Source organism: Varanus komodoensis, unplaced genomic scaffold (assembly GCF_004798865.1).
Source record: "Varanus komodoensis strain SLA01 unplaced genomic scaffold, ASM479886v1 scaffold23, whole genome shotgun sequence".
In the NCBI taxonomy this organism is placed as follows: Eukaryota; Metazoa; Chordata; class Lepidosauria; order Squamata; family Varanidae; genus Varanus; species Varanus komodoensis.
Genome location: NW_025335627.1, coordinates 9,340,470 through 9,358,524, shown reverse-complemented (window position 1 = coordinate 9,358,524; position 18,055 = coordinate 9,340,470). Strand labels below are relative to the sequence as shown.

At 47.5% G+C, this 18,055-nt stretch overlaps 1 protein-coding gene across 1 annotated transcript in view; it reads left to right on the top strand.

Annotated features, from left to right (window-relative positions):
• The window catches only part of NABP1 (nucleic acid binding protein 1), a 30,724-nt gene extending 13,733 nt beyond the window's left edge, over positions 1 to 16,991 (top strand). The window contains exon 7 of the transcript XR_006414907.1: positions 16,931 to 16,991. The gene's annotated coding sequence lies outside the window, so the exon portion shown is untranslated. The remainder of the gene's footprint in view (positions 1 to 16,930) is intronic.
• The last annotated feature ends 1,064 nt before the right edge of the window (positions 16,992 to 18,055 follow it).

Below are 18,055 nucleotides of genomic sequence, written 5' to 3'. Positions count from 1 at the left end.
CTTTTCCCAGAAGTTCATGTCCCTTCCCCCCCAGCTGCTGACCATTTGGTAACCTTTTACCAAAGTTTTCCCCATTCTAAAACCATGGACATGCTCCCCTCCTGCCCAGCTTAGCTACAGTCAGAAAAATGTTTTGACCCTCTCCCTTTTGCCTTTGGTCCTGCCTGAAATGGAATATGACCCCTGAGAGTATCTTCAGAATGGCTTTTGGTCCTCCAGCTGGAAGAATTTCAAAGCTTCTGCTGTGGTCATGTGCATTGATTGAAAGGGAAGGATAGATGCTGTGCTTTCTAATACAGTAGTGAGAAAGCAGAAATGCTCAGAAGATGTATATTTTGGGTGCCTCACTTGGGTTGCCTCATCTTGAAATCAGGGCCAAGTTTTAGGCACTTCATAACTCTAAGGGATGGGGATTATTCTGCAACCCATGTTGTGCTTCAGTGAAGTTTGGCCTCAGTGCAGGACCAGCAGAAACTTGGCAGTTCCAAAGAAGTTCTTCTGGGGCAGCAGAGCAGAGGAAGCTATGCTTGTCCTTTAAAGGGTGTAGAAGTGTAACTCAGTGATGGCCTAGACATACACACAACCTTCAGAAGGGCTCATTGCCAAAAACAAGTTGCAGGCCCTCCTAACGGCCAGTATACTACTGTGCACTATTCCATGAAATGGCATTTGAAGTAACATTTTATAATTCAAGTTCAAATGGCATAAAACGAGTGTGCAACCTTTTTGACCCTGAGAACTGCATGTGATATTGGGTCAGGGGCTGTGTGTGTGAACACCCCCCCCCACCTTACACGGATGGCACTTTCCTCAATGCTGGTGAAGGGAGTCAAAAGAAGCCTAGCCTCATGGGTGCTGTAGTTCCAGTCTTGGGAGGGCCATGTGTGGCCTGTGGGTTGTACACCTGCCGTACAGTTTCTCCCATGTACTGTAGGTGTTCAGATATGCACATGATCTCCCCTGATTTGCGTTTTGCCTTATTTTTGGAATCTTGGCAATCATGCTTTGTATGTTCCTACATATATGGAAAATAGCTTGCAGCCTCCTCTTGCCCATTGCCCCATAAGATCGTGCTTTGATAGCAGCTAACACCCAAACTGGCATGCAGTGGTTGAGCCTGGAACTTACCTGACTTTCAGGCAATGTGTGTCTTCAATCGGGGTGGCCTTGCAGCAGCGTAAGGGTGTTTCCTGAGAATGCCGTCAGCACTGATAGGAAATGAGTCAGGAAGAGCCTTACCAGTTACTTCCTGTTGCATGCATTTTAATATTGTTTGGCAGAGTGGCAAGCTCTGCCGGCTCTGATGATCCGGCTAGTCCTGTGTGACTAGAGATGAATGGCAAAGGGTTGCCCAACCCTCTGGCAAGCAAGCTGGGCTTTAATCCAGATTGCCAGCCACCCACCCACAAAGCGTGATTAGAGAAGTACTGCACTTGTTAAAACGAACTGCAGAAGTACTGTACTTGCAGCAACGAACATAAAACGGTTGGCTGCAAACAGGCCCAGCCTTAGTGGCAGGGGTTATGCTGTGCCTGCTTCATGACTGAGCACCACCTCGACTCTGCCTGGAGGTTTGAAAGAGATGTTCTAGCAAAATTCAGGCAATCTTAATTTTTTGAAGAATGCAGTTGCACAGATGAATCAAGAACATCTGTATAATCTTCACAGTCAGTTGCACTTTTCTTTATTCTTAATTGTTCTTGTCTATTGTTTAATCACTTTTTTATTTTTTCAAGGAGCAAATCTCTGTATTAAGCCACGAGAACTTGGAGTAGGACCACACAGGAGGAAGCTCCACTCAATTTGTTCATCTGCTCATGGATGCATCTCCCTCTGCAGCTAAAATTCTGGGTTGGGTTCTGTCCCTCTACATCTAGGTCCCAAGAGTCTGCAGGGCTTTAGCCTCCCATGGGCAAAGAAGTACCTTGTGAGTGCCGAGAAAAGCAAACCGTGACAGTTTCTCTCGTGTGCTTGAGGAAGTCCCAATTAAATAAGCATTTGTATGCTTTCCTCCTTCACACAAGGTGCTCGTGCCCTTTAAGTAATACCATCTTAACCTAAGATGGTTAAACATCACCAGCAGCCTTAAAGTGATGCTTCATAATCCACCCGAAGAAGTATTATCCTCATTAGAGATGCTTGCAAAGCTACCAAATACCAAATTGCTGATAAGATTAATCTTACATGTGCTCGTTTAAGGATGTGTGCTGTACACAAACATGTATGCATGTAGAGAAGTTACGATTTCATATATGAATGAGCTATGTATCTCCTGTGAAGTCTGCCGGCATAGGAGTGCAGCCATAATTTTGCAAACACGGACTGATACAGATTGTCAGTCTTCAAACAGCTGCTGATTAAGCATGGCGTTGGAGCCCATCTCCTGCTGCTCCAGAAGGAGCAGTTTGGGCAAACCAGCAGCTGTGCCATCTGCTCCTTGTGGAATTTGCATGATCAACACCATGGATATTTTAACATGATTGAGCAGGCCTCTCATACTAACAGCTGGGAGAAAGAAGCAACTGCTCTCCTGAAGTACGCACCAGAATAGGCAGCGCTGGCTACAGGCTTTGGAGGGCATTTTAGGCAAGGCCTCCCCTCAGTGGGTTCCTCTTCTGTGTTTAACTTACCTCCTCCTGGCCTTGTTGCCAACTGCTTGTCTGCATCACTGCTAGCCCCGCTTTGCCAGCCAGCCAGCGAGGAAGCCACCCGTGGCTGCTGCTGCTACTTGGGTGGGCCAGAGTGAGGAAGCAGGCAGTGAACAAGGTGACCATGGTGAAAAGAAGCCAGCCTGGGCCTTCCCATCAGCGGGCCCTTGGCAGGTGCCCAACCATGCTGAACCTTGATGCTGGCCCTTTGAAGGTGTGTGTAGGGGGATGCATAGACATGAGAGTGCCCAAGTCTTTTCAAAGTTCAATTTTCCTCCTAGGGCTTGAGAAGCTTGTAGGAAATGGAATAGCCCACACTTCCCATAGGCCCAAGAGTCCTATCTAGGCAGGGTGTGTAGGGGGAAGAAAGCACTTTTTGTTCTTGTGATGTGCGGAGAGAACCCTTGCCCCTTTTTAAAATTAAGGAGGTGCTTTTATCTGTGAGGCCAGTCCCATCTCGTCAAGGTTTCAGATTGAGTTTAGTATGTAAGTAACGTAGAAGTCTGGTCACAAACGGAAAGTTTTACCTGACCTGAGCATGGAAATAGGGAGGCACTGCGTAGCTGGTGAATGTCGCCACTGCCTCCTCTCCTCTCCTCTCCTCTCCTCTCCTCTCCTCTCCTCTCCTCTCCTCTCCTCGATCCAACTAAACCCCCCCTCCCCCGTGAAGCTCAGGGCAAAAGGATGTGGGTGCTCTGGGATGATCTTGGAAAGAGCCATGCTACTTACTCCTTATGCCACTGGGAAGAGTTTCACAGTGGCAACCTCCCTCTGGTGGTTGGGGATGGGAGTGTGCAGACTTCAAGCTCGGCTGGTGCTTCTCCACCTGGTCAGCACATCTCGCATGGAAACGTGCAGCAGAGTCGTGGCTGTTCCGGGTGAGGCGTTGCCAACGCCAGAATATAGCCACCCAATGCAACGCTGCCGAACTTCAGTGTGAATGCGCCCTCTAGCGGTGCTGGGCTTCATGCAGGTGCTGGAATTGCCCGTAGGATCGTTCTGCAACCTTCGGGCCTCGCTAATGGGCCAGTGTTTGACCGGCAGAGCTTGCTGGGTCCTTTTTTCTCCATTCTGTGGGGAGCTTTACTGATTGCCCATGCTAGATTTCTACCTCTGCACTCCTACTGGAAATCAGCTACAAAAAAGACGGGCTGCCTGACCTGCTATGCAGAAGAAAGGAATTACCCTTGAGCTGTGCAGTAAAAGCAAGTGGGAAAGAACTGAAGCTTAGAGGGAAAGTGGTAATGAAAAGGGGGGACAGAGCAGTGTAAGAAAAGGAGATGCAGGTATGTATTCACATGTTCCATGGGAGCTAACTAGCATTGCCAGGGCAGGAATTACAGCCATTTAATATGTAACATTTACTTGGAAGCCCCGGTTCCTGTAATTAACTGTAGTAGTGCTAATTGCACCACTGCTTGGAGTGCTGGAATTCCTACCTGTGTGCCCATTTTATGGTCTGAGAAAAGGCCTTTGAAAGGGCAGATCAATTCACTTTTCCTAGACAAAGTGTGCAGAGCATGGATAGAGAAAGGGAAGAGAAAGTGTTGGAACTCTGACCCAGCTACAGCTTTAGCTTCTTCCCGCTTCTTTAGTGGCATCTGCCCCTTTTCCTTCCTGCAGGCCACCTGTGCCTCTGGGCTTGTCTCAGATGTGGGCAATTTGTGGCCCTCCAGATATTCTAGTCCACATTGCTCATCAGCCCTGACCAACAGAGCCAGTGAGGAGTGGGTGTTGTAGGCCCAAACACCTGGAGGGCCCAGTTCCCTGCCCCTGCTTTACAAGGAACTTTGCTTTTCTAAAATGGTGAATAACCCCAATGGCTGTGTTGCCTCTCCACACAAAAATACTCCTGGTTTTGCACTGATGCCTGATGTCACCTCCCTGCCTGTGAGGCCACTCCAGAAGAAGCCTCCCTGACCTTGTCCCCTCCAGATGTGCGGATGTGCTGGACTACAGGCCTTGTCACATCTATGCAGCACCCGGGCCACTGCACGGCGTGCCCTAGGGCAGGGATGGGCAGCTTGTTCCTTCCAGGTGTTAAATTGAAACCCTATCCTCTCTCCCACTGGCTTTGGGGGAGATAGGAGGTGGGTTGCCTATAGTAGGGTTGATAGGAGTTGCAGTCCAAAAACTTCTGGAAGGCACCAGATGGGTCAAGAGTGCACACAGTAGGGTGGAGAGGAGGAAACAGGACCCAGCAAATGTGGAAGTTCTGAGTGGCTATTTTTATTTTTCTTCATTTATCGAAACGCTCTTGTGCTCTAGGGAGTTGCTTGCCCTTCCTTTTTCTCGCTTGATTGGCGTGAGGTTTAATTTGAGCTAATCAGCCTGAGCAGGCAAAGTGAGAGCATGGATCTTGCCTGATTGCAGCTGAGAATACAGTTTGATGAAGTGCTGCAATAGCTCTCCTGTATTTTCATGCCCTTCTCAAGAGAATTGGAGGAAAGAAAACTACCAAGGGAAACCTTCCCCAGCCTGTCACCTTCCAGATGGGTAGGACTATAATTTCAGGCAGCTCAGTGATGGCCAGGAAACCTGGGAGTTGTAGTTCAAAGCATTTGGAAGGCACCAGGTTGGGGGAAGCTGTTCCTGTGCATTAGCTGGTCCATTTGCAGAAAGGTGATTTCTTTGCCTGCTCTTCAAGAATTTATTTTGTGTGATTTGTAGTAGAAGCCCTTGAGCATTTCAAAACGCTCCTGAGAAAAAGGAATATCTCAGCTTAACAGCTGCAGGCAGCTTTCTTCTTCCAATTCATATTTCCAGAAAGGGAGCGCACAGAACACAGTGCACAGAAAGCCAGATTTTGAACGCCGGGGCAGAGGGGGGAACCCGATCACATTTCATTGGAAAAGCTTGTCTTTTATTTAGATTTATATTTTGACAACTTGACTGTAACTTCTTAGCAGGAGCACGCTTCCAAGCCAAAGAGCTTCCCATAGCTTGGAAGGAGAATGTCACAGAGCATCTCAGATTCCCTCCCATTACTAGCTTATTGGAAAGATAAAAATGGTTAAAACGTTCCCCCTCCCCCTCCCCATCTGCTCAATTTTCTAGATGAGCGATTCTCTTCAAACATCCTGAAGCCCTGTCTGCATTTCATTTAGCTAGAACCTCAGGTGCTGAAGAAGAATGGGGAACGGGTCATTCCGTGAGCTATTGCCCAGTGAATTGTTCTCTTCATATAACTTAGCGGATGTCTTGGTAAATATTCGACAGCTCTGTACCTGCTAGCTTGGCCATGTTGCTTTAATACCTGGCCCTGCACAGCAATTGTGCCCTGTCCCCCGCTTTTGGGTGACAGTTGGAAGGGCTGCTATTATATAGACGTACACGACATTTCAGTGATGCACCTTTATGGGCTGATTCATGGGTTTCTCTTTGGTTCGTCCGTTGCACAGAAGGTAGAGAGGTACAGACAAATCCAAGAGGCCCTGCAGTGCCAGGCAGAGCTGGTATGAAAAGTTGGCAGCCTCTTGGCACTGGTAGTCACAAGTTGTGTGTAAAGGAGGAAAGATAGATGAAGGGAGGCAAAGTCTAGCACAGCATGTGTACAGTAAGCATCTTCACTGATTTCAAACCAATACAAAATTACGTAAGAGAATTGCTAGTAAGGATCTAGCAAGTTTGTTAAAAACATTACAAAGAGGACTGCAATAAGCGTATGAACCTGTTCTAAACAAATGAAAAATGGGCTAGGAGAATTCTTAATAAGAATGTTAGAAGTATAGTAAGGGTGAAATTCAGTGGAAGGCACCTGACAGTGGAAAAGACACCATAGGCACAAGGGCTCCCACCCCCCTGCAGGCCCCCAAATTCTGCTCCAGAGGACTGGGGGGCTTGAGTGCTCCTGAGCAAACATGGCTGGTGCTTTAAATCAATGGCTGTGTGTGTGTGTGTGTGTGTGTACACGCACATGCTCTTTTCCTCTCCATCTTTAATTCAAGGCAATCAAGGTTTCTTCCTGTATTATCCACAGGGCTGGCCTAAGACATTTTGCTCAAGGTGGCATTCCTTCCTTCACACAGAAACAGCCTGGAGTGGCATCTGATGACGACGATGACGATTTATATCCTGCCTTTCTTTCCCTTGCAAGAACCCTAAGGCCCTCTACAGGGTTCCCCTCCTCTCTGTTTTATCCTCACAACAACAGAAGGAAAAATGTGGGATATAAATACCAAAAAACAAGGACATAAAGCTGTGAGCCTGAGCGTCTGTGACTGGTGCCAAGTCACCCCATCGGCTGCATGGCTGAGTGGGGACTAGAACCTGCATCGCCCGAGTCCCAGTCCCACGTTCTCAACCACTACGCCACACTGGCTCTCCACCTTACTTCGACGGTAGCCGAAGGGCAGCATCCTGCCATAGGCCGGCTTGGGCACAGGCCAGGCACCCCACTGCTCTGTGCTCTAAGCCATGCCCGCCTTCCAGTATCCACTCTCCGGGGCAACTGCCTCCTGCTACCTGATGCACAGCTGGCCTCATGATCCTAGAAACAAGCCCTCGAAGAAGTGCGTGTGTGACTGGCCTGGCTGGGGTGTCCCAGTAAGTCTCACGGCTGAGCATGGATGTGACCCTGGAGGACATTTCTAAGCCCAACGCCGTGCAGCCCTAGTTCATGAATGTGCTTTCTGACAGTACCAGCGCGGGGTTCCCAGCTAAGATGTGCTATGCAACAGTTGCCATGGCTGCTTCTGAACACCCACAAGCCAAGACTTAAGGAGAACTCCTGCACGTATTTACTCAGAAAGAAGCCGCAGTGAGTCGCATGGCCCGTACTGCCAGGCAAGGATGCGTAGGATGCAACCCCTCTATGGGTTGGCTGGTTTGAAGTGAGGCTCTTCCTATCTGTGGGCCTTTTGTACCTGGCTGCTGAAGCAGCATTGCTGTGGAAGTAGAACGGGCAGGTCAGTGTTGCAATGCCGCATTTTGAGTGACTTGAATCTTGGTAACTGCTGGTTCTGCTTGTGTAATGCAGCAGTTATGCGGTAGCGTTGATGAGTAATTGGAAAGCATAATGAGCCGAGAGATAGATAAGACTTAACACTCAGTTTCATCTAGACAGCTGGTTAGTGATGAAATCAAGGTGTCCTAATGAATGTACGAAGCCATTGCTTTCCATTCTGACATTTGACATAATCATTGTCTAGCCTGCTTGTGGAAATGCTCCTTCCTAGCAATGCACTGAAATGCAGCGACGAGATCAGAAAAAGGAAAGCGCCCTGTTTTGAAATCTGAAATACAAAATTCTCATACAGGGCAGATGTTAACTTTTCAGTTATATTTTGCCCTCTTCTGAAAAACGTGCAGGCTGGAGCTAGGTAGGGTTTGCCAGATTTAGGGGATGTGTTGTCAGATGCAGTTTCTTGAATCACAGGGACTAGCTACTCAAATTCTCTCATACCAGTGAGGTGTGCAACAACAAATCTAAGTCATTACTTGGCTTGACACACATTTATTCGGAGTGTGGTTGTGCTAGCAGAAGGATTCTGAGAATTCTTCTCTTATGGAGACACACATGAATTTCACTCGGTGAGCTTTGACCCTCTACAAAACTGACCTGCCAGTTCCATCATGGTATTGCTTCCTACTAGTCTGCAACCATTAAAGGCTCTGAATATTTTTGTAGCTATGTGTTTCACTTGCAGGTGTGCTGCATTGTGGGGTTTGTAGTCTTAAGCTTGCAAAACTCAAAATATAAGCTGTGAGCTCTTCGTGCGTGGAGGTCACAGTAGGGCACAGAGCAGGGCTGAGGCCTCCAGAAGTCTCTTGGCCTCCAACACCCAGCATCTAGACAGCATGGTCAATGGAAAGGGATCATGGGAGTTGTATTCCCACAGAGATCTGGGGGCCCCAATGTTCTCAGGCTGGGGAGGCAAGTGGGAGAAGGATGGCAAATGATGGGGAGAGAGTCAGGGAAGAACAGAAGCAGACTCACCTGGCTTGTTCCTCCTCCTAGGGACCCCTTGCCGGTTTTCCTGCCATCAAGCGCAGGAATTAACAGGTAACTTGTGTTGGTGGCTCTGCTCCAGCCACAGGAGTAGTTCTCCATTGGCCTGTGACCTGGAGAGCAACACAAGGAAAAGGCATGCAAGGAAGGGCAATGGACCACACTGGCCTGTCCCTTCTGTGCTCGCCCTCTGATATTGGTCCTTTAGAATAGCATGAAGGACTTGGCATGTGGGCAAGATGATACATTTTATTGGTATACACCCAGAATGCAGAACCTTGGGCCTGGGTTGAGTGTGGGCTCTTGAACCGTGGGCTGTGGCTGAAAAGTGTGCCATCTGAACTCTGCCGCACTACTAAGCCATGGCCGTGAACTACCCATGAAGAGAACCCATGGTTTGTTGTTGGGTTGTGAACTAGGGGGTGTTCTTCCTTTCACACCACCCCCCTTATCCTGACCACTGCTCATCTGGTGCTTTCTTGGATACAGTGCAAGCTTCCCCCCCGCCGTCTAAAGACTGGAGTATGTTTCTGAAGGCTTACTTATTAGCAATGGCTGGGTTCACACAACACTTTATCCCCCATGGGAATTCTAACCATCCACTGTGTTTAAAATTCCTTGCAGATGATTGGGCACAGCAGGGGTCATGTGCCACCCTTGGCCCTTCCTCTTGCCCTCAGTCCTCCTGCAGTATTCCAGAGCCCATTGCAGGCACTCCAGGCTGCCCCCAAGTTGTTAATAGTTCAACAGTTAAACAAAGTTAAAAGCAGTTTTAAAAAGTTAACAGGGGACTATAAAGTTGCAATTCGGCATGTGCAGTGGGTCCATCCAGACTTTTTAAAGTCGGGAGGTGTGGAAAGCACCCTGTGCAGCAGAATCTATAGGTTTCTTGGGGGGATGTTCAGGTGGCCCATGGGCACCATTACTCCCCCAGATGTAGATTGGCCAGATAATCCATTGCCGTGCTTAATGTGCTGTGCGATTCTGCCCCCACCCTTCAGTCTTTGGCTTCACACCACTGCAATGTGGCCCCAGAGAATTTCTCCAACATGGAATTTGACCTTCACGTGAAAAAGGTGTGATACATCCAGTGCACACATGCAATTTCATTGCATTCGCTACAGCTAAGGCCGCTTTTGAGGCATTGGTCGAGGATGCCATGCATTTTTGCTCTCGTATCTTCCCCTATGGACCTTCTGGACTGAGAAAAGATGCGGCAATTGGAAGTCAATGCCATAACAGCAGGCATTTGACATGATTGCTCCAAAGCTAATGTGACTTCAACATTGATTAACCTCTGGTAACAATCAGATCTCTCAGCACAGAAGAGTCAGGCTTCTAATATGCAAAATTGAAACTGTACATTTAAATAACTTAATAAGCATTTTGCAGTCGTATTAGTTGTTCTCTCTCCCAGCATGGTATCTGCAGTGCAGTACCTTGGTTACAGAAAGGGGTCAGTTTTAATTGAAATGTTAATTAAAACTGCATGCTTTTTTCCCATACTAAGCATTTGGAATCTGCCACAAGAGAGCCTCAGTTAAAAGCATAAACATTGTGTAACAAATGCAAAAGCTGGTTTCCCTTACTGCACAGAGAATTTCACTTGCTTCCCATATTTAGCCATTTTATTTGCTTACCATAATTAGGAAGCAATCCTATGGAAGTTTAGAAAAAGAAAAGTCCTACATCTCCCAGCATTCTCCAGCCAGCGCAGCTGACTGGAGAATGCTGGGAATTGTAGGATTTCTTTCAGTCTAAAGATGCATATAATTGCATCCTTATTTCATATAGTGCTTTGCAGTCCTTCAAGGTTTGTGTTCTTCCTAAGGCAGTTTACAATGCAGAACAATAACATTCAGTAAGTGAAAGCAGTGGGGAAATTCATTTGTCCGCAGCCACTTTGAGGACTGCGTCAAAGCTCAGAGGAGTGGGCGGTTCTGGGCAGAGGGTGCTGGCGGTGGCAGATAGGTCAGCATCCTGCTAGTCAGATCTTGCTGGCACTGTATCCCCTTGAGCCCGCCTCCACTGCAGCACTGTGCATACTGGTTAAAAGGGGGCTGCACCAGCGAGTTGGCGAGCAAATGTCCTTAGAAGGTGGCATGTGGTACTAGGGTTCGCAGTTGAGAAAAAGCAGGCCTGGACACCTTTAGTTAAAATAGGGAATTCAGCCACAAAGCTACTTTGAGGAATCCTTTCCCTTCCCTGTGCTCACTTTATTAGACTAAAGTTAGTGACTATCGATGAACAGTTAAGGAAGAGAGGGACTATTTTGCTGTAGAGATGGTTACAGAGGTGGGTTGAGGGTAGAACAGGAATTTCAAGAATCAATTTCCACCTCCTCTGTTGTGCAATCCCACTGAAAAGATATCCTCAGATGTTTTTAAGACTATTTGCTTTTGAGGGCATTTCTCCCTCATTCCACAACTGAATTGCTGAAGGCACAAACCAAGTCTGGAGCGGGATCTGAATCTCTCAGCCCTGCAATAGTTGTGTGTCTTCCTCCTTTTTGCTTGCTCTTTCCCAGTTCTTGATTAACCAGAGTTCCTTTTTCATTGGGTTTATTTACCTGATTTTCACCCAGCCGTTTTTTCAGTGTCTCTCAAGGTGGGTAACAATGGCTAAGCCAAAATTAAAATAAGCTCTGAGTTAAAACAAGTGTAAACACAAACCGATGACAACGCAATTAAAAAACGCAACAATGAAAGAGAGAGAAACTGTGTCCGGCTCAGTCACAGACCCACTTGCATACCAAACACCTGCTTGAAGAAGAACCTCTTTGCCTGCCAGAGGAAGCTGGCCCGGTCTTCTTCAGCAGGGAGCTCCTCAGCTCCACAAAAGGCCCTCTCCAGGGCCTCCAGCGTTCGTGGTCAGAGGGAAGGACATTCCCAGAAGATCCTAAACCCAAGCAGGCTCTTTGGGAGAAAGCAGTCTTTGGCCCTAGCACAATTCTACCTCTCCTGCCCAAGATGCACAGAAGTCTTCAGGCTTGGAGGTTTACATGCATCCAGTGGAGTGGTGATCGCCTCTGATCTTGTTGCCATGCCTCACAAGGCGCGTTTTCTGTAGAAGTCTGTTTTCAGCCATGGAGATAGCATGTCAGGGCAGCGGGCAGAAGGAGGCTGGGGCACTGATAGGAAACAGCTTGGATCGATGACCGCACTCACCTCCCTCCCAGTGCACCGCTTTCCCCCCTCTCCGAAGGGCATGCCCACTCTCTGCTTCTTTCTGCACTGGCTGTGAGGAGGCAGGGCTGGGGAGCACAAGTACTGAGGCGGGAGCTTTGGTCCCAACACTCCAAAGAACCTTGTGGTCCCCTAGATGCTGTCAGGAGACCACAGCATGACGTTAGCAGGCCTTTCTCCTTCCCTGATATTCTCCTCTTTCCCTTTCCATAGAACAATTGTTCCTTTGGATTCCTGCTCACTGCCTCCTTTCTTGCTCTGACTTGGACAGGCCCTGTTCGCCCAGAGGCCAAATTGTCCCTTTCTCTATTCAGAGATTTGAGCTTGTAACATACCAGGACAGATAAAAGGAAGGCCTTCTTCACACCCCTCATAGCTGAACTATGCAATTCATTGTGTCAGGAAGTGGTGATGTCCACCAGTTTGGATGGCTTTCAAAGGGGCTTGGGCAAATTCCTCGGGGAGGCCATCCGTGGCTGCTAGCTCTGTGCTACCTTGTGATCAGAGGCCATGTGCCAGTTGCTGAGGAGCTGGGACAGGCAGGGGTCTTGCCCCGATCCTGCTGGAGTGATCCTGTGTGCAGCCAGTTTGCCACCCTGTGTACATAGTGTGGGAGAGAAGGTCTGACCCAGCCTGGTTTTCTTGCATTCTTATGTTCTAAGGACTGACTCTTGTTTCCCCTCTAAGCAGAAAAGAAACCCAAATACCCCCTGCTAGTGTGTTCAGAACTAAGCTTGCTCTCAACAGCTCTTTTATTCTGTTCCTGAATGTAACACCAGGTAATCATTGGATTAGTGCTAATTAATGTAACTCTAAGTAATCACTGGATTAGAATTCATTAATGTTGCTACAGGTAAGCCTAGGCTTTTTTTAATGAGAGTTTTAGAATAATAGATGAGAATTTAGTTCTCTGCACAGAGAGTGCAAACATACGGTATCTTTACAGAGCAGGTAATTAGGTCCTTTTACAGATGTGCCAAATGCTGGATCAAATGGAACAAGGGGATCATGTGTGACAGACAACAAGTTTTCACATTTTGTTATATTACATATAATATTCTGTAGTGTGAATATATTGTTCAATTGCCAAAAGGATTTCCACAGATTCAGCTTTCCAAGCTTGTGCACTGTCTCTCAACTTAGAAGCTTACATAGATCTATCACTATTCCCTTTAAGGTGGCCTTCTATAGATCAAAGGCTGCTAGTGCCATTTTTCATGTTTACTTTCTTTTTTATGGGTGTAGTTTCTGTGCATTTGCTGGCAGGTGAATGAGGGGAAGCTTCACCTGGTTAATATCTGTGCATTTCCTGTCATGGCCCAGGAGCAGGGGCTGTTGTAGACTTTGGTGGCAACCCCAGCTTGACCATGAGTAATGTTCCCCATTTACAGAACATCTCCACGAAAAGGATGTGGGTTAGTCCAACATGCTTCATCTGTGTGATCACAGTCACAGCTAAACTACTTCTTTCAACCTGGCTTCAGAAACCAGAGAGGTACTTATGCTGGGCTGGCGCCGACAGTGGCCATGACCAGGCATCTGCTGAGGCCGCACTTCAGCAGGGGGGCCATTGCTAAGCCTGATGCCTCCTAGCCTTGCTCGTCTGTCTCCTCCCTGTTACTGTTCCCTGTCCACTGGTCCTTTCTGAGCAAGGAGGTGGTCAGAGGAGTGACCACCAGCACTAGCACCTCTGCACGTTGGGTCTTCTCTGTCTAGGAGGGAGTACTGCTCGGGACCAAAGAAGAGGCAAGCAAATGGGCCAAGGCAACATTTGAGAGGAAGAAGAAATGGATGTGTGCAGTGGGAAAGGAGACTTCTTAGCTGCACTGAGTGGTTCTTCTTACCACTTCTTTCCTTGAGTGGTTGACATCTTTGTGGGGTTTGTAAAGCATGAGTTACGTGACAGATGATCAAGCGGTTTGCACAGTATCCTGGCTTCTGTCCTTCTGGTTAAGGCCTCTTGCTGCTGGCACATGAGCCTCTGTGTCTGAAACTCCGTCCCAAGATGCATTGTTTCTGGCCTATGTTGCCTGCCTTTTCCTTCTTGGCCCATGCATAAAGGCTGGATGGATAGAATGGCTCCTGCAGTTACCACTCTTTCCAGAAGACTCTGTGGTAGATGCACACTAGGACCATGGAAACCATTATGGGTTCAGACAACACAACAAACCATTGTGGTTCAGAGTAACCATAGAACGAACTATTGTTTCCTGTCATGGCTTCTAAAGACCATGGTGAACTACCACAATGGTTTGGGCAACATAGCAGACCAACACTGGTAAAAACCATGGCTTGTGTTGTCTGAACCCAGCCTTTTCTAACTCCCCATCGCCACTACCCCATCACCAGCACTACGGCCATATTGTAGCAAAGCCAACCAAGAATCTTGTGATAGCTTAAAGACTAGACAGGTGGTGGTCTGTGGCCTAGACCCTAATGCATCAGATACATGATATTGGCCTTTGTTGGCCAATATGGTTACAACCATCCAAAAGGACATGGGATGCAAGGACAGCATTAGGTCTGTGATACGTCTACCAGGGCTAGAAGCACAGCTCCGTATGGGGCCCATGGCAAGAGTCCCCTGGAGTGTTCCTCTTTGTCCGCACAGGGTTGCGTTCAGAAATAGGATTGCACAAGGGTTTGGTGATAGGACTTGGGAGTATGGTCAGCATGAGCTATGATCAGAGTGACGAGATCCCATGTGAAACCAAGGATGGTATTTCAAATTCGATAAGCATCATGTCTCACCTGTTTTTGATAAAGGGTTGATTCTAGAGTGCAGAGTATTTCCAGAGCATCTGAAAAAGCATCTGTTGCTTTTGCCCATTTGGTTATCTTTCTACATCTCATAAATACCCAGCAGGGGTGCAGAACCTCAGGTCTGGAGCCAAATCCAGACTTTCTAGGTTACCAGTCTGGCCCGTGGGGTTTTGCAGATGGGCACACCCTTTCTCCATTCCCCTGTCCACTAATAATGTGGCGCTTTCTTAGCTTTTGTCTTCCCCATTCTGCAAGCTTGAAATAACTCTCCTAAAGCATGGTCACTGGCAGGAAGAGCTCTGGGCTATAATATGATGGTATTTCTGATCCTTTTGGCCTTGCCCCTTTCATTTCTGGCCTCACCCACCAGTGGAACATGGTCCCCGAAATCTTCTCCAAAATGGAATGTGGTCCTCAGACTGAAAGTGGTTCTGCATTGCTGATATAAGCAAATGAAGGCTGCCGCTAGAGAGCTACCCGAAGGCTTTGTGTTTGTACTGTACTGGAAATCGTAGTATCTCCTGCGTACCATTTATGGTGTGGTATAATCTGCATATAGTAGGATAGTTATATACCTCGCTGAGATTTTTGAGGGGTTAAGATTGATGTGACTTAACTGGTCAACCAATGAGTTGATGTAGAAATTGAACAGGAGTGGAGCATGAATGCAGCCTTGTTTGACCCCTTTTTGGGTTGGAACAGCATTTGTGAGGTGACCATGCACACTGCATCTGACCTTGAGGGAGGTGCCTCTGTACAGGGTCTGAAGAAGTAGGAGTAGGCGCCTATCGATGTTGGAGGCCTCTAATTTTTTCCATATTTAATAGCTGGTCTTTGACTGAAATAAAGTTCGTCTGTCTGTCTGTCTGGTGTAGTTTAATATGTCCTACCTGAGAATATGCTAGGAGAAGGTAAAATCAGTGCTTCTCTATGGCATCTGTTCTGCAACACTACATATATGCAGGATGCGCAGGCCGCGCTCCAACGGAGCAAAGCTCAGGGAGCCAAGGCTCCATTTGGATGCCAGGAAGCACTTCCTGACAGTCAGGACCCCGAGGGTGTGGAATGGGCTTCCACGAGAGGTCGTGAGGCCCCATCGGTGTGGGTGTTCAAGGATAGGCTGGACGTGCACATGGTGGGCATGTCGGGAGTGGAGCCGGCTGGTGCCGGAGGTCAGACTAGATGGCTCGGAGACCCCTTCTGACTTGCTCTGTTTCTATTTTTCTATGTATATTTTCCCCAGAAATGACTTAAAATGGCATGTGTTCGAAGCAATTTCCATTACTATATCTTAGTGAAAGGTTTATTATTTTTACCAGTATATTACATCCTACATGTGTCAGCTCACTACAAAATTAATTCTGATCAATGCTAAGGAAAGGGGAGACACTAAGCTAGAATCATAATTTTCTTCTTTGGCTTAGGGGACTAAGAGCTGTGTATAAACTTTGAGAAAACAGCCCAATTTGACTGAGGAAAAAAGCGCTGCAAACCACCATTTTGATGCCTTGAAGTACTCAAGGAATCTTACCACTTAATAGTTTGCTGTATCATCCAGGTTATAAAGTGAAGTGAAAGAGGCCTCTTTCCCAAACAATTTATTAACTTTGCCAGGTTTGTAAAGAGAGAGAGAGAGGGAGGGAGAGAGAAGCTGTGTTTTCTTGCCCACTTGAGAATGGAAGTAAAATATTATGTTTGAAGCCTGTTATCACACACTCTACATATTTGTCAAGTATAAATAATGGGACACCTTTTGACTTACAATAAATATGACTGATTCATTCTGAGGCATTTTTATTAGACAAGCTTCCACCAAGTTACAGTATTTGGGATAGACAATTCCAGTGAGCTGGGAATCAAGAATTGTGATTTGTGTGCCTTATCCCTGTGGCTTGGGTACCTCCAGGCCTCCCAGATTTTAGAAGGACTGGTCTTAACTTTTTCTTGTGTTTTGGCATTTCTCAAGGAAAATAGAAATCCAAGCCTTAAACAGTGGCTCCTTCAACTGTGTTACCTATTCACTTTGCAAGTGTTTTCACTCCCAAACCTACTTTATTAATTAGATAGCATTTACAAAAAGAAACCCAAGACATTGCAGTGGGGGAACCACTTGTGAGCTACCAACCAAGAAAGAAAATGCATCAGCAGCAAAGAGATCGGATAGGACAGTTATTTGCATATGCTAATATAAATATATGCATGCTTAAAATATTGCTATAATTTAAATAAAAGTATAATCCATTTGACCACACCACTAAAGCATGCAAGCAAGTGACACGTGTGTGTGTGTGTGTGTGTGTGTGTGTGCGCGCGTGCGCGCACAGTCTGTTGTTGAGGTGCTCACTGCTGCCTGCCCTTCCCACAGTTCTCTCTCTTTTAACCAGCCTGGGACTGGATGGACCTTCAGACAGAGAGGCTGCCCTCAAAGGAAGGACTTGTTCTCCGTGGGAGAGTACACATGGCCACCCTGGACAGTTGGTATGTCCCGGCGGCTGCTGCCGTTGTGTTATGGCAGGATGCAGAGGGAATATTACAGCTGGTGGCAAGCAATGGCTGAAGGTAACAATGAAATGGACATCTCCCCATTTCCCCTACGATTCTGAGAAAACAAGACAGGTCTTCAAAGTCTTTGGTGGACCACTAATAATGGTGGACAAAAGAAACAGGTGTACATAACATGGGCCCATCAACCCAGCTTATTACATTGCCTTTGCATTCACATCAAAATTATAGCCTGCATTTTCTCCTCTTGGGAGGAACCGAAAGGTAGCTCCATTTTGTCCTCAAAGGAGCAGCCCTGTGAGGTACATCGGGCTGAGCATCTGTGACTGGCCCAACATCACCCACTGGATGGAAGCTGGATCTCCTGGGTGCCCAGTCCAGTACTCTAACCTGCCTGCCACACTAGCTCCTTAAAATTGTCACACATCTCCAAACTTGGATCCTTTACACCTCATGGGGAAATGAAGTGATTAATCCATCAGTCCGGGGTTAATGGATTGCCTGGAGCTGACTTTAGTTGCTCCCTTCTTGCCTGCCACAGTTATGGCACACGTGACCTCACCTGTGACCTTTTTGGGGCACCTTTCACTGTTGCCCCAGTTGGTGCCATAGGAGGCACCTTTCAGAGTCAGCTGTGTGCACAGCCTGAGCGCCATATGTCTCTGCCCCAGAAGGCTGACCAGGGCCTGCTAGTCAGTCTCTGCACAATCTGCGGCAGATTGGCCGTGGGTCTCTCCCTGGCCACTGCCCTCTCTCACCTCCATGGCTCCGGCTCCTTACCCCCTTCTCATCACTGCTCCCATCAGCTTCACTGGCAGGCAGAGAGCCAGGAAGGCAGCCTGCAGTGGCATCACCTGCCCCTCATCGTCTGGGCCAGAGCGAGAGGCAGGTGAGCAAGCTGGCTGCCATGGTGAGGAGGACAAATCAGTCCAGGTGGCTCTACTCAGTGCGGGCCTCTTGAGGTCTAGGCCCTTGTTAAGTTCTGGCTTCAGGATCCCAAATATTTA